This window comes from Schistocerca nitens, chromosome 10 (assembly GCF_023898315.1).
Source record: "Schistocerca nitens isolate TAMUIC-IGC-003100 chromosome 10, iqSchNite1.1, whole genome shotgun sequence".
NCBI lineage: Eukaryota > Metazoa > Arthropoda > Insecta > Orthoptera > Acrididae > Schistocerca > Schistocerca nitens.
In genome coordinates this window covers 154,015,391-154,028,605 of record NC_064623.1, presented here as the reverse complement: position 1 = coordinate 154,028,605, position 13,215 = coordinate 154,015,391, and the positions used below count along the sequence as shown (strand labels likewise).

The following is a 13,215-nucleotide window of genomic DNA, read 5'->3' as shown; positions in this document are numbered from 1 at the left end:
AAGCAATATGAAGTCAGTATTCTCCAAGAAAAGAATGTGTGAAAAGCCAGAAGATTCACATAATGAGCCAACGATTGTATTCCTTTCCTTTCTGCATCCAACAAAATAGGCAGAGTACTGAGAAGTGTAGGTATAAGACCTATTTCTTGACCCCCTAGGAAGATAAAGGAGATGCTGTGCCTTGTTAAAGACAGTCTCTGGCTCATGATCCCTGGGATTTATAACACCCTTTGTGAGTGTGGAAGTAATTACATGTCAGTCCATCCGTACTGTTTCCGAACGCCGTGTAGAACATCAGAGACAAATTAAAAATCAAGAACTGGAGAAAAATGCAGTTGCTGAGCACAGCCTTACAAACAAACACATAACATTGTATGACAAAACAAAGGCTTTGTCCCAGGTTCCTACTACTGGGATTCAGTACTTAGAGGCTGTAGATATAAGAATGTGTGAGAACTATTTCAACAGTGTCAGTGGATATAATCTTAACAGTGCATGGAAGTGAGCTCTCAATGCACTAAAGAGGCAGAGAGATTTGTCACAACATTTACACTACTATGGGAGTGGTGGCACCACCAGTGCAGGCATTGACACCATCTGTGACAGTATTACATAATTACTGACAAATTGCAAGCCATCTGTGGGCAATATAAGGCCACCACAGCAGCAGTTTAGTCAGTCAGTTGCTTCAGGTTAAGACACTGGAGGTAATCATTGAAAGCTCAATGTTTTATCCTCATTGTGGAGTGTTGCAGTGTTTTTCTCTCAAATGCAGAAAAAGAGTTACTGCACAACAGTGCTCTTTATCATTGATCCTGTGCCATTTTGTTTTGGCACTGCTAGCAGCGTTCTCTGGTACTCAGGTGCAGACATTTCAGCATGCACCTAACCTTTTTATTACTGCTACTGTGTTTCATTATTGGATTATTTGAATCAACAACTGACGGAAAAGCAATGTTGATTGCTGAACAAAGGGGTGCTCTGTAGAACAACAATGCAGTGACAAAAGTGTACCAGTTGGGATTTGGGACTATCTTCAACATATTCCCAGAAGTGAAAAGCTAGAATAAGGTAGCCTGATGTATCCACTGTCCTGAAAATATGCTTCTGAGGAAATGCCGCATTACAACAGGGTATTATATTTGTACACAGTTTGAGTGGATAGCATTCTTGACCACTAGTCTGAAGAACAAAAAGTTTTCCCATATACCGAAATATGCTAATTCATTGAATGATATCTGTCAAAAAAAGAAAGGGCTGTAAACTTTGCCAACTCAAAAACCCACTATTACCTTCTAACCTAGACCTTGGCCTGTACTGCCAATCAGTATGGCATCACAACCTAAATTCCAAATAAATTGTATATGAGGATAATAAATATTCGTTGTACCATGCTATCTCTGTTTGACATCACAAATCACAGCAACATTGTCAGAAGTGGAAGCTGATACACTGTATTTGTAAGTTCAACCAAACCATTGCAAAAGATACTAATTTTGGGCATGTCAGGCATGTAACCTGATTATTACAGTTTACTTTTACTGCTCCAAATCAGGCAATTGTGTGTACTTGTTCCGCCACATAAGTTGAAATTTGATGAAGAGGGCAAGAGAAAATTTATACCTTCACTGTGTGAAAGCAGTGGTAACATTACAAATGACACTGCCACTTAAGCAGAGTTACTAAACATGATTTTCCAAATTTCCTTCACCAAAGAATTAAACTCAAGAACAGCTGCCAAAATGGGTAACTTAAAAGTATATCAGTTAGGCTCCTTTTGGAGCATGCTGAAGAAGCAGCTCCATTTTTACCAATCGTATACAATCACTCACTCAACAAAAGACCCGCATTTAAAGACTGGAAAGCTATGCAGGTCACACCAACATGCAAGAAAGAAAACGGAAGTAATTCTCTGAATTCTAGACCAAGATCAGTGATATCAATTTGCTGTAAGATTTTGCAACATACACTGTGTAAAAACATTACATAAAATACTGTACCCTAACAAAATTGAACTGTTGATACATAGGGAGCACAGATTCAGAAAATATTGTTTTTGTGAAATGTAACTGCCTCTCTGTTCATGCAAAGGGGTGAGTGGCATCGACAAGGGAACTGCATTTCCAGAAGGCTTTTGATATCGTTCCGCAAAGGCAGCTTTTAACCAAATTGCGTGCCTATAGAGTATTGTCTCAGTTGTGCAGCTGGATTCCTGAATTCCAATAGAAAGATCACAGTTCACAGTAATTAATGGGAAGTCATCTAGTGAAACACAAGTGTTATCTAGGGTTCTGCAAGGAAGTGTTTATAGGCCCTCTGACGTACTTAACCTAAATGAATGATTCAGGAGACGATCTGAGCAGCACTCTTAGGTTGTTTGCAGATGATACGATCATTTACTGTCTGGTAAGGTCATCAGCAGATCAAAACGAACTACCTAATGATTTAGGTATAATACGATATCTGTAAGATGTAAAAAGTGGGAAAAAGTTTGAGGTCCTCCACATGAGAACTAAAAAAATTCTGTTAAATTTCAATTACATGATAAACCACACAAATTTAAAGTCTGTTGATTCATCGAAGTATGTAGGGTTTAGAGTTTCACACAACTTAAATTGGCGTCATTACATAAAAAATTTATGGGGAAGTGAATCGAAGCCTTCATTTTGTTGACACAACATCTAGAAGGTATAACAAATATAATAAAAAAATTAGCTATACTATGTTTGTCTGTCCTCTTCAGGAGAATTGCTGTGCAGTATAGGATTCTTACCAAAGAGGACTGACGGAAGGCATCGAAAGAGTTCAGAGAAAGAAAACTTGTTTGTTGTTATGAAATTGATGGGAGGAATGTCACAGATATGATATGCATGTTGGGGTGACAGATATTAAAACAAAAGCATTTCTCATCGCAGTGAGATCTTTTCTTGAAATTTCAATCACCAAATATCTCCTGCAAATGCGGAAATATTTTGTTGGCTCCCACCTACATAGAGAGAAACAGTAATAAATTAAGAGAAATCAGAGCTTGCACAGAATGATTTAGGTGTTCATGTTTCTGACAAGCTATTTGAGATCAGAACTGTCCGAAAGTGGTTCTGTGAACCCACTGCGAAGGACTTAATTATGAATTACAGAGTAGTCATGTTGATGTAGATGATGAATTTCTGTATATTGTTTTCCGATACATCGCATATGTGCTCAAGTGGTTAGTATTACTGCCTGCTGTCCCAGGGGTTTAGGGTTCAGTTTCCATCTGTAGTGTCAAAATTTTCTGTGGTGGGGACATTTGGAACTGAATCCACTCATCAACAAGATGTGAACTAAGAAAATGCCAGAGTAAACTGCCAGAATAATGTGGTGCCAAATTGAAAAGTTTGCACTATATTGAAAGTCATCCTATTTATGTTCTAATAAACTAAATGGAAATAAAAGACACTGCATCATCTAATTTCTAACAGTCAAAGAGAGAGACTAAAATCCAATTTGAATGTTATTAAATTCCAACAAACTCTTCGTTAACCATATTTTGTCAATGTTGGACTGTGATTCACAAATTGTGACTCTTTCTAATTCAAAATACTCAAACATAATCAGGTAGATTGAACAGAGTGACCTCCACGCCAGCCGGCACGGATTCAAAAAATATCGATCATGTGAAACACTTTCCTTACATAACATCCTGAAAGCCTTGCATTCAAAGCAGTCAGGTGGCCTCTCTTGTGGAGTCTGTCAATGGAATTTGATATGCACCTCCATAATGCTCTTGTGCTTTACACCTACTGCGTTCCACCTCCACGTTCGGTTCTAGGTGCTCCATCTGTGGTTGGTTCCAGCTAGAATAATCCTAAGGCATTCTATCGTCTGTCCGATGCACCTGGACAAGAGCTAGCATTCTGTTTCTGGTCCAGTGCGTCTATTCTCAGTTCATCTTTTTGTTGAGTTCTGCTACTGTAACTGTTCACGTTTTTGGCAACTTCAGTGCAGGAACTCTGGCTTTGCTGAGTGAACCCTTTTTTTTCCTGTAGTAAACCTTGCCAGTGTGGCATGTCTTATTTTGGCCAAACAAATAGGACAGTGACCATCTGATGCCAAGAACATCAGTGACATAAGCAGATCAGAAAGGCAATTAAATCAGCTGATGTCTGTAAGTTAATTGTACCATGATATACGAAAAAATGGGGGATCTGGCACAGATCCCCAGATACTAGGAGAGCATTATAAGAGTCGATGTAGATATAGGTAGTAGAAAATAACCTCATGAATCATGACACTGGGTACTAACTCAGCAAAGCCTGAGATCTGGCACTGGAGTTACTAAAAACACAACATTTCAGCTGCAAAAAAAGAGCTGAAAATGTGGTCATGGGGAATGAACCCCATACAGAGCACCATGTGGACTGTACAGAGAATAGAACACCAGGCCAAAAACTGAATGCCCAGATGCAGCTGAGTGAAGACAGAACATCACAGGACACCTCTAATGGAAATGAACCATAGATGGAGCACCTAGAAACGACCGTGGAGGGGGAAGATCATAGGTATAAATGTAGGAGCTATTCCACCCAACTAGCAGTCTCAGGTAGCTCTTAATGAAGGCAAGAAGTCATATTGTCAAAATGTTTTGCAAGGACAATTCTGATATCTGGGAGAACACCTGATACCTCAAGATTCAAAATTAAACTGGGAGGAACATATTAGCCATATCTGCAAGAGAATAGCAAGAGTGTGTTATCTCATCTGGAGACTGACAGATGTAGTCACTGATGAGTATCTAAAGGTGGTATATTTTGGCCTCTTTCAGTCACACATTTCCTACGGCATATTGTTATGGGGACATTCTTGCTTTGTAAGTGAAATTCTGAAAATTCAAAAAAAAGTAATCAGAATAATGAGCAAAGTTAAGCCCATGGAACACTGCCGCCCCCTCTTTATCAAGCACATGATATTAAATGTTGTGAATCTATACATCTACACAGCACTGCTTTATGTCAAAAGCATCTTAAATGAGTTCAAGACGAGAGAGAACATACATCCCCACAACACCAGAGGCAAACTGGACTTCAACATACCAAGACACAGACTCACAGACTGCAAACTCACACAAAATAATGAGTTTAAAACTCTTCAACAAACTTCCAGCATCTGCTCGGTCACTGACCAGTAATATTTTCAAACGTAAGGTTTATGACTGGTTACTCAAACATCCATTTTATAAGATAACAGAATATTTTGAAGCAATCATTGACATTAGTATATAAGAATATTCCTAAAAGAAAAGGAATTAAATTGTAAAAACTTTACTGTAAAGTTATTGTTAATTGTATATTTAATGTTCAGACCTATTCCGCTGTAAGTGGTCAATGGTGAATAAACTGAATACTGAATGACAAGTGTTTTGTAACCCACTTCTTTTGCAGTTCCTCAACATTCTTGCAAGGAATCATCTTTTACTGCAACTAGTTTTGTGTAGTCATTCCACTTTAGGGGGACACAAAGAGATATCCTAGATATTTTGTAGTCTTTTTTTTTCTCTCTCTCTCTCTCTCTCTATCTCTCCTCTCTCCAGTGTTTGATCGCCATTATTGTAATCAAACAACATTGTGTCTTTCCACCTACTTTTGGGTATTAGTAAATGACTACATAATTCTGTTAATGAATGTCCAGATATTTCACTGTTTGTAACGGGTAAAGATTAAAAATGCTTGGTATCAAGTATTTAAACATTAATTCATTTGTAGACTAATCACATATGTTCTTTCATACTTGGGAGTATAATTCCTTAATGAATTGGGGGTTTCGTTTCTTTGCATTAGGCAGTTTTTGCCTCTTGCATTGAACCTTTACTGGTTATTGGACATTTTGCTACAGTTTTATGCCACAGCAACATTCTTGTAGGCAACAGCACCATTGATGATCAGCCACACAGAGCTTCCAAAGTTGTTAATCAGATCATTTACACATACACTGAATAGCAGGGATTAATATGCTATGCAGTTCGTCCCTGATGTAGGCTTTTATGCCCAGTGTTTTATACGAAAAACTTCTCCGCTATGCACAACACATCTCTTGCAGTATCTATCACTGGAGCTGAATAAGTGTTAAAGTATGGCTGCTCTTCCTGCTCGAACCTTTTTTTAAATCGGCCCTCTTCTGATGATATTCTATTCTTCCTTTTTTTATTTTATGTGGTAAGAACCTGATTGTTGAGAAATACCTAGGAAACACAGAGTAACGTAACAACTCTCAGATAAAACATGTACACTTTGTGGTTGCCATCACTGTGGGAACAGCCCAACCTATTGTCACCGTGGTGCTCATCTGTGGCATTAAATGAACCCATGTTTGAGGTGTGTGCATGCCAGTCTGCTGTGTATCATTGTTAGACAAACAATCCCAAGACTGGACCGAGCACTACTTGAAAGCAGGCTTAAGGGCAAAGAATAAAGTTGGTGATCATCAACATTAGTGGATGGAACAAATTTGTTTCCAAGCAAGACATACAGCACCTACAGCCAATATTTGCACAGCTGTTCTGATATTTTCAGTACAGCGCAGATACAAAGATAAATGGAGGTAAGAAATGGAACAAAATGTGATTACTAATGCAATGAACTGCAGCAGTGAGTTCCTTATAACAAAGTACTCCAGATCAACCTCCGCAGTTTTTTCATGGGAATTATAAGTGACTGTGTATGTGGGAATCGTGTCACAATACTCTAATCCCAGATTGGTCTTGTTTGTTTGTCACTGCCATATTCTGCGGTTAGCACCTGGCCACATGTTATTGTTATCGAAGGCTGTCATGGCTAGTTGATGAACCACAGAATTGTAATCCGTCCCATACACTGTGTGTTGTTACCATGAAAGACTCTAGGTACCATCTGTGTGTTGTGTTCTCAGACATGTTTGCCTTGTACTGCCTGTGGGACAATATAGCTCTTCTGTAACAAGCATCTCAGTCATTCATGCTTCCATTCATTCACACATTATGTTCTGTGAATTCTATCATGAAAGAGAGCCTTCAGAAGTGGAGAACAAGTCAAGTTATGCCTTATCAGGCAGTATCATCCAATGTTAATTGCTTCTATATTAATTTATGAAAAGTCCAGATTGGAATAATATTGCCTAATTTGTTTATATATACTTAGTAAAAGGAAAACTACTGCTTTGGAAAAACTCACACCACCTTCTCATACACTACTCAGCTGTTTTACATCTCTAAGTCCAAACGTTCTGCTAAATTATAATAGTAATCTGCTACTCATTGTTTCAGTATCTGACAGTTTTATATTGCTTGTTTGCTGTCAACCAGCAATCTATAGACAGTCAAATGACAACCGAACACCTGCCATGATGGAACCGTGGAATGGTTCCATTCAGAAGTAATCACCACACATATTAAGATATTCATCCATTTCTGTTTTTGTAGAACACGATCGACCGCTGATTGCTCGACAACCACACCCACCCTTGCACTTCCTCGTCCGGCTGATACCGACGTCCACGCACGTCTTTCTTCTGGTTGCCAAAGATGTAAAAAATCACCCAATGTAAGATTTGGGCTGTACGGAAGAGGTTGCAGTATTTCCCAACCAAATCGCCAAAGTTTAGCCTTCAACTGATTGACAGTGTGGGGCCAGGTGTTATCTTGCAATGAGTTCCTCAAACATGGAATCTCACCAGTGCACTGTGCTACGAAGACACTTTGCAGAAAATGTGGTGCGGCATAAAGTCTAAACGCCCAAGAATGCTATCAGACGGAATCATCCTGCTGCACGATAATGCTTGGCCCCTCACTGCCAATCTGATGAAGGCTGTGCTTCAGTGATTTGGTTGTGAAACTCTGCAGCATCCTCTGTATGGCCCGGATCTTTCACTGTGTGGTTTTCACATATTTGGTGACATGAAGAAAGACATGCATGGATATTGGTTTCATTACAACAAGAAAGTGCAAGAGTGGATTGGTTGTGGATCTGTCAGTGGCCGACCCCATTCTATGAAATGTGAATTTATGATGCCATCTTCTGAATAGAACCTTTTTATGATCCAGTTGTGGTGGGTGTTCAGTTTTAATTTGACTGCCCCTCATAATATAGACTTTTTGCACTAGAATATAACATTCCATACTAGACCCTCCATAGAAATGCATAATCTATGTGGAAATTAGTTTTGCTTCTAGTATTTTGGTTTTGAATTGCAGAGTTCATCCTAAATTCAGTTTTGGTATTAACATATCAACGTATGTAGTAAAAGGAAGCCACTATACAACATTTTGTACAATGCCTGTACCTCACTGCCAACCCTCTGCAGGGCATTAGTTCATAGAACCATTCTGTCTTGTTGTGGATCTGGGAATCACTCCCTGAGGTTTGTTACAAAAGTTTAGAAAACCCTGTACTGTCTTGAGAAATGAGATCCAGTAATTTTCTCTCCCTCCTAAGACCATGCAGCATGTTTCCTCTGTCTTTAAGTAGGCATTTGCAGTTTTGATTTTGGGGTGTGCAGATGGAGTCAGCCCAGGCAAATATTGATCATGCTATATGCCATACCTAGAGTTGACATAAAGTGGGATTATCTGTAGCATGGTTGGAAAATAAATACCATTTTAGAAAAAAACCCATAGCAACATTTTTTCAAACCAAATTTTTATTTCTGCAGGATAGGTCATTTCTTAAACCAATGAAACTACATGGTTCGAGGGGCTTTCCAAGTCTTAACCATCTATGATGTACATACACAGAGTGAAGTGACAAAAAATGTACAAAGGTCTGGTTTCGAACCCGAGTCCCTTGCTCACTAGGCAGATGCACTAACCAGTATGCCACCCTGGCACAGTAACTTTGCACAACTGCATTGACTACTCTAGCATGCCTCACTATTCAATCCATATTCCTATTGATGCCTCAACCCACTTGGTACTCCCCCTAAACTTGAAAAGTATTGCATAGGCTCTCCAACTGCATTGGAATAACACCTCAGCAGTCTGCATATTATATACATCACAGATGTCTGAGACTCGAATAGGTCTTTGGAATCGTATTGTTTCATTTGGTTAAAGCACCTATGCCTGGGTTTCAGGCAGGACCCACATTTTGTTCAATGCTGAGATGCTATTCGAATACAGTTGGAGAGCCTCTGCAGTGCTGTTTTAGTTTAGGAGGAATATGAAGTTGTCTGAGGTGTGAATGGGAATTTGGATTGAGGAGAGTGGTGTGCTAGGGCAGTCGGTGCAGTTGTGCAAAACCAGAGTGCCAGGGTGGTATAGTGGTTAGCACATCTGTCTAGTGAGCAGGAGACCCAGTTTCGAATCCTGGCCCTGGTACAAATTTTAATTCATCACTTCGGTCTGCACACATATTTCTTAAACTATTTTTCTATATAGTTGCCACCATTGTTCACACATTTCATAGAAAGAGACCACCATTAAAGACAGCCACAACTGAACACCATTTTTTGCATTGTCATCACTGTCAAAGCACCTCCTCCAAGTGGTAGTTGGAAGACGCGAGATTGGGGCTGTATCGTGAATGATTGAGCTACTCCTCAGTGAATTGTTATAAGGTTTTGACTGGCACCAGCAAAATGGGTATGTGCATTGTCAAGGGTCAACTCAATATCTTGACTCAGCATTCCACACCTTTTGTTTTGAATTGCGCGTCTTAGTATTCTCAATATTTCACAGTATCGTAATGCATTGATGCTTTCACCTCTTGGAAGCTGGGAAGAAACTCAACATGCAAAATGCCCTGTCTGTCCCAGAACACAGTGCTCATGATTTTTTATGCTGACAACATTAACTTTTGGGGGGGGGGGGGGGGGCGGGGGGGCGTGAGTGTTTCCAATCCATGGAGTGTTGGTTTGATTCTGCAGTGACATGACAAACACAAATTTCATCACTGGTCACAGTTCTGTTTTAGAATTCATCTCCTTCATCACTGTATGGTAAGAAATGTCAAAGCACTGCCAAGTCTCTTCTTTTGTGGACATATGTAAGGATTTGCAGATCTCACCAGGAACACAGTTTGCAAAAATTTAACTAATTTGTTACAGTCTCATGCAAAACTGATTCTGAAATTTGTGGAAACTCATCACAAAGCAGTCTTCTTATGAACCATTGGTTTTCACTTTCTAATTCACTTTCTCAACCAAATTATCATTGACAACAGAAGGCAACCCATTCCATGTTTTGTCATGAACACTGGTTTGTCCATGATTGAATTGTATCATCCACTTTCTCACCATTCCATCAGTCATTGCATTTTTACCATAATTCTTTACAAATTGATGATATATTTCAGCTGGCATAACATTCTGTGTGTTCAAAAACCATAGTACAAAACATTTCACTGCCGGCAAGCTCAGACATTGTTGCTAACATTTTGGATGACCCTAACAAATGGAAACACAACACAGACTTGCTGTAATGGTGTCAGTGGAAAGAAAATGAACCAGAGAGACGAGAGCAAAAGTGTGACGCTAGTGTTGTGGTGGCAGTTGAACAAAATGGTACTTACTTTCCGGACATGTCTCGTATGTGCCAGTCTGATGGAGTGGACCCAAAGTAGTCTAGTGTGACATTTGGTTTAACAACGTGCATTAACTGGGACAGTAAAACACAAAGAATAAACATTGCCCCAGCAGCACCTAAGTAGTGTTGATTCATGTTGCTATCTACAGGCTGCTTCACTATTATAGGTACAAACAAAAGTGACAAGTTTTGGGAAATGAAACGAACAAGTAATCCTAATAAACGTAAGTCTAGAATCCAACGGCTATCTCGACATGGCATTTGCACAAGTGTAGCTGTGCCAGTGTTACAACACTGTTACTGTATAAGGTTACATTAATTTCAAAACTCCACAAGTGATGCATAAATTACAATGTGATAAATTGCCCTCATTTTTTATCATCATTTCGGAAGATCAAGTACTGTTAAACAGTGTTTCGCCACCAAGTCTATCAGTAGTGGTTTCTCAAACCATGGCCTCCCAGGTCCACTGACTTCAACCAATTGGATTTTTTTCTGTGGAAGTTTGTAAAAACTTTTGATTTATTCCCATCCTGTCGACAGTGTAAGAGAACTCCGGGAACGAAAAGTGGATGGTTCTCAGTGCTTTCAGAACTAGCCTGGGATCTTTGACTATGTATGGGCATGTATCAGGTGACATACTGAATCCAGTCTTTGCTTGAAGAGTGGCCATTTGGAACATTTGTTGTGATGTGTTTTTCCTCAAGTTTGCATCACCAGTTTGGATCCTGTGGCAACTCTAATAATGTGTCATGTACTTATTTGTAGTACCTTGAGTTGGGTAAACCATTGGTTTCCAGAGCTATGTTTATCAGGATTATTTACTTGTTTCATTGTTGTTCACTTGAACCTTTCGTTTGTGGCTATAATAGTGAAACAGACTGTACACCATATACACAGCACAGCACACGAGACAGGAAGTAAAGGGGTGAGTTGGGCAAGGGAGACGTGACAAACAAATGTTTACTTACATTTTGGTGTCTATTGCTGGTCCTGACTGTGTTAGAGACTGACTGAGAATAATGAAATTTATTTTCAATTTTGGAATCTTTCAGACATTAGCTGAGTTAGTTGTGAAGATATTACCTATTGGTGACACATGAAAATTTGTGCCAGACTGGGACTCAAACCTGGATTTCCCACTTGTTGCGAGCTGTCGCCTAAACCACTTCAACTGTCCGAGCACACTTCTGGGATCGATTCAAACCTTCCTACATAATACTGTCTACAACCCCATTACTTATGACTTTGCTTGAATTCCCACCACAGAGTTTCAAGGAGACAAACGTATGCAACATTATTATTGTTTCTTGTTGTGGTCTTCAGTCCAGAGACTGGTTTGATGCAGCTCTCCATGCTATTCTATCCTGTGCAAGCTTCTTCATCTCCCAGTACCTACTGCAACCTACATCCTTCTGAATCTGTTTAGTGTATTCACCTCTTGGTCTCCCTCTACGATTTTTACCCTCCACGCTTCCCTCCAATACTAAATTGGTGATCCCTTGATGTCTCAGAATATGCCCTACCAACCGATCCCTTCTTCTCGTCTAGTTGTGCCACAAATTTCTCTTCTCTCCAATTCTGTTCAATACCTCCCCATTAGTTATGTGATCTACCCATCTAATCTTCAGCATTCTTCTCTTGCACCACATTTCAAAAGCTTCTATTCTCTTCTTGTCCAAACCATTTATCGTCCACCTTTCACTTCCATACAAGGCTACACTCCATACAAATACTTTCAGAAATGACTTCCTGACACTTAAATCTATACTCGATGTTAACAAATTTATCTTCTTCAGAAACGGTTTCCTTGCCATTGCCAGTCTACATTTTATATCCTCTCTACTTCGACCATCATCAGTTATTTTGTTCCCCAAATAGCAAAACTGCTTTACTACTTCAAGCATCTCATTTCCTAATCTACTTCTCGGGGCATCACCCAATTTAATTTGACTACATTCCATTATCCTCATTTAGCTTTTGTTGATGTTCATCTTATATCCTCCTTTCAAGACCCTGTCCATTCTGTTCAGCTGCTCTTCCAGGTCCTTTGCTGTCTCTGACAGAATTACAATGTCATTGGCGAACCTCAAAGTTTTTATTTCTTCTCTATGGTTTTTAATTCCTGTTCCGAATTTTTCTTTTGTTTCCTTTACTGCTTGCTCAATATACAGATTGAATAACATTGGGGATAGGCTACAAAACTGGCTCACTCCCTTCCCAACCACTGCTTCCCTTTCATGTCCCTCGATTCTTATAACTGCCATCTGGTTTCTGTACAATTTATTAATAGCCTTTCGCTCTCTGTATTTTACCCCTGCCACCTTCAGAATTTGAAGGAGAGTATTCTAGTCTACGTTGTCAAAAGGTTTATGCTAGAAACATGGGTTTGCCTTTCCTTAATCTTTCTTCTAAGATAAGCCGTAAGGTCAGTATTGCCAACAACTGATCTTCCCCGAGATCGGCTTCTACCAGTTCTTCCATTCGTCTGTAAAGAATTCGCGTAAGTCTTTTGCAGCTGTGGCTTATTAAACTGATAGTTCAGTAATTTTCACATCTGTCAACACCTGCTTTCTTTGGGATTGGAATTATTATATTCTTCTTGAAGTCTGAGGGTATTTTGCCTGTCTCATACATCTTGTTCACCAAATGGTAGAGTTTTGTGAGGCCTGGCTCTCCCAAAG

At 39.5% G+C, this 13,215-nt stretch overlaps 1 protein-coding gene and 1 non-coding gene across 2 annotated transcripts in view; both read left to right on the top strand.

Moving 5' to 3' along the window:
- The window catches only part of LOC126209950 (uncharacterized), a 159,337-nt gene that overhangs the window by 41,870 nt on the left and 104,252 nt on the right, over positions 1 to 13,215 (top strand). The gene's annotated exons all lie outside the window — the stretch shown is intronic.
- On the top strand, positions 9,254 to 9,325 carry Trnat-agu (transfer RNA threonine (anticodon AGU)). The gene has a single exon. It is a non-coding gene; the product is annotated as a tRNA-Thr (tRNA).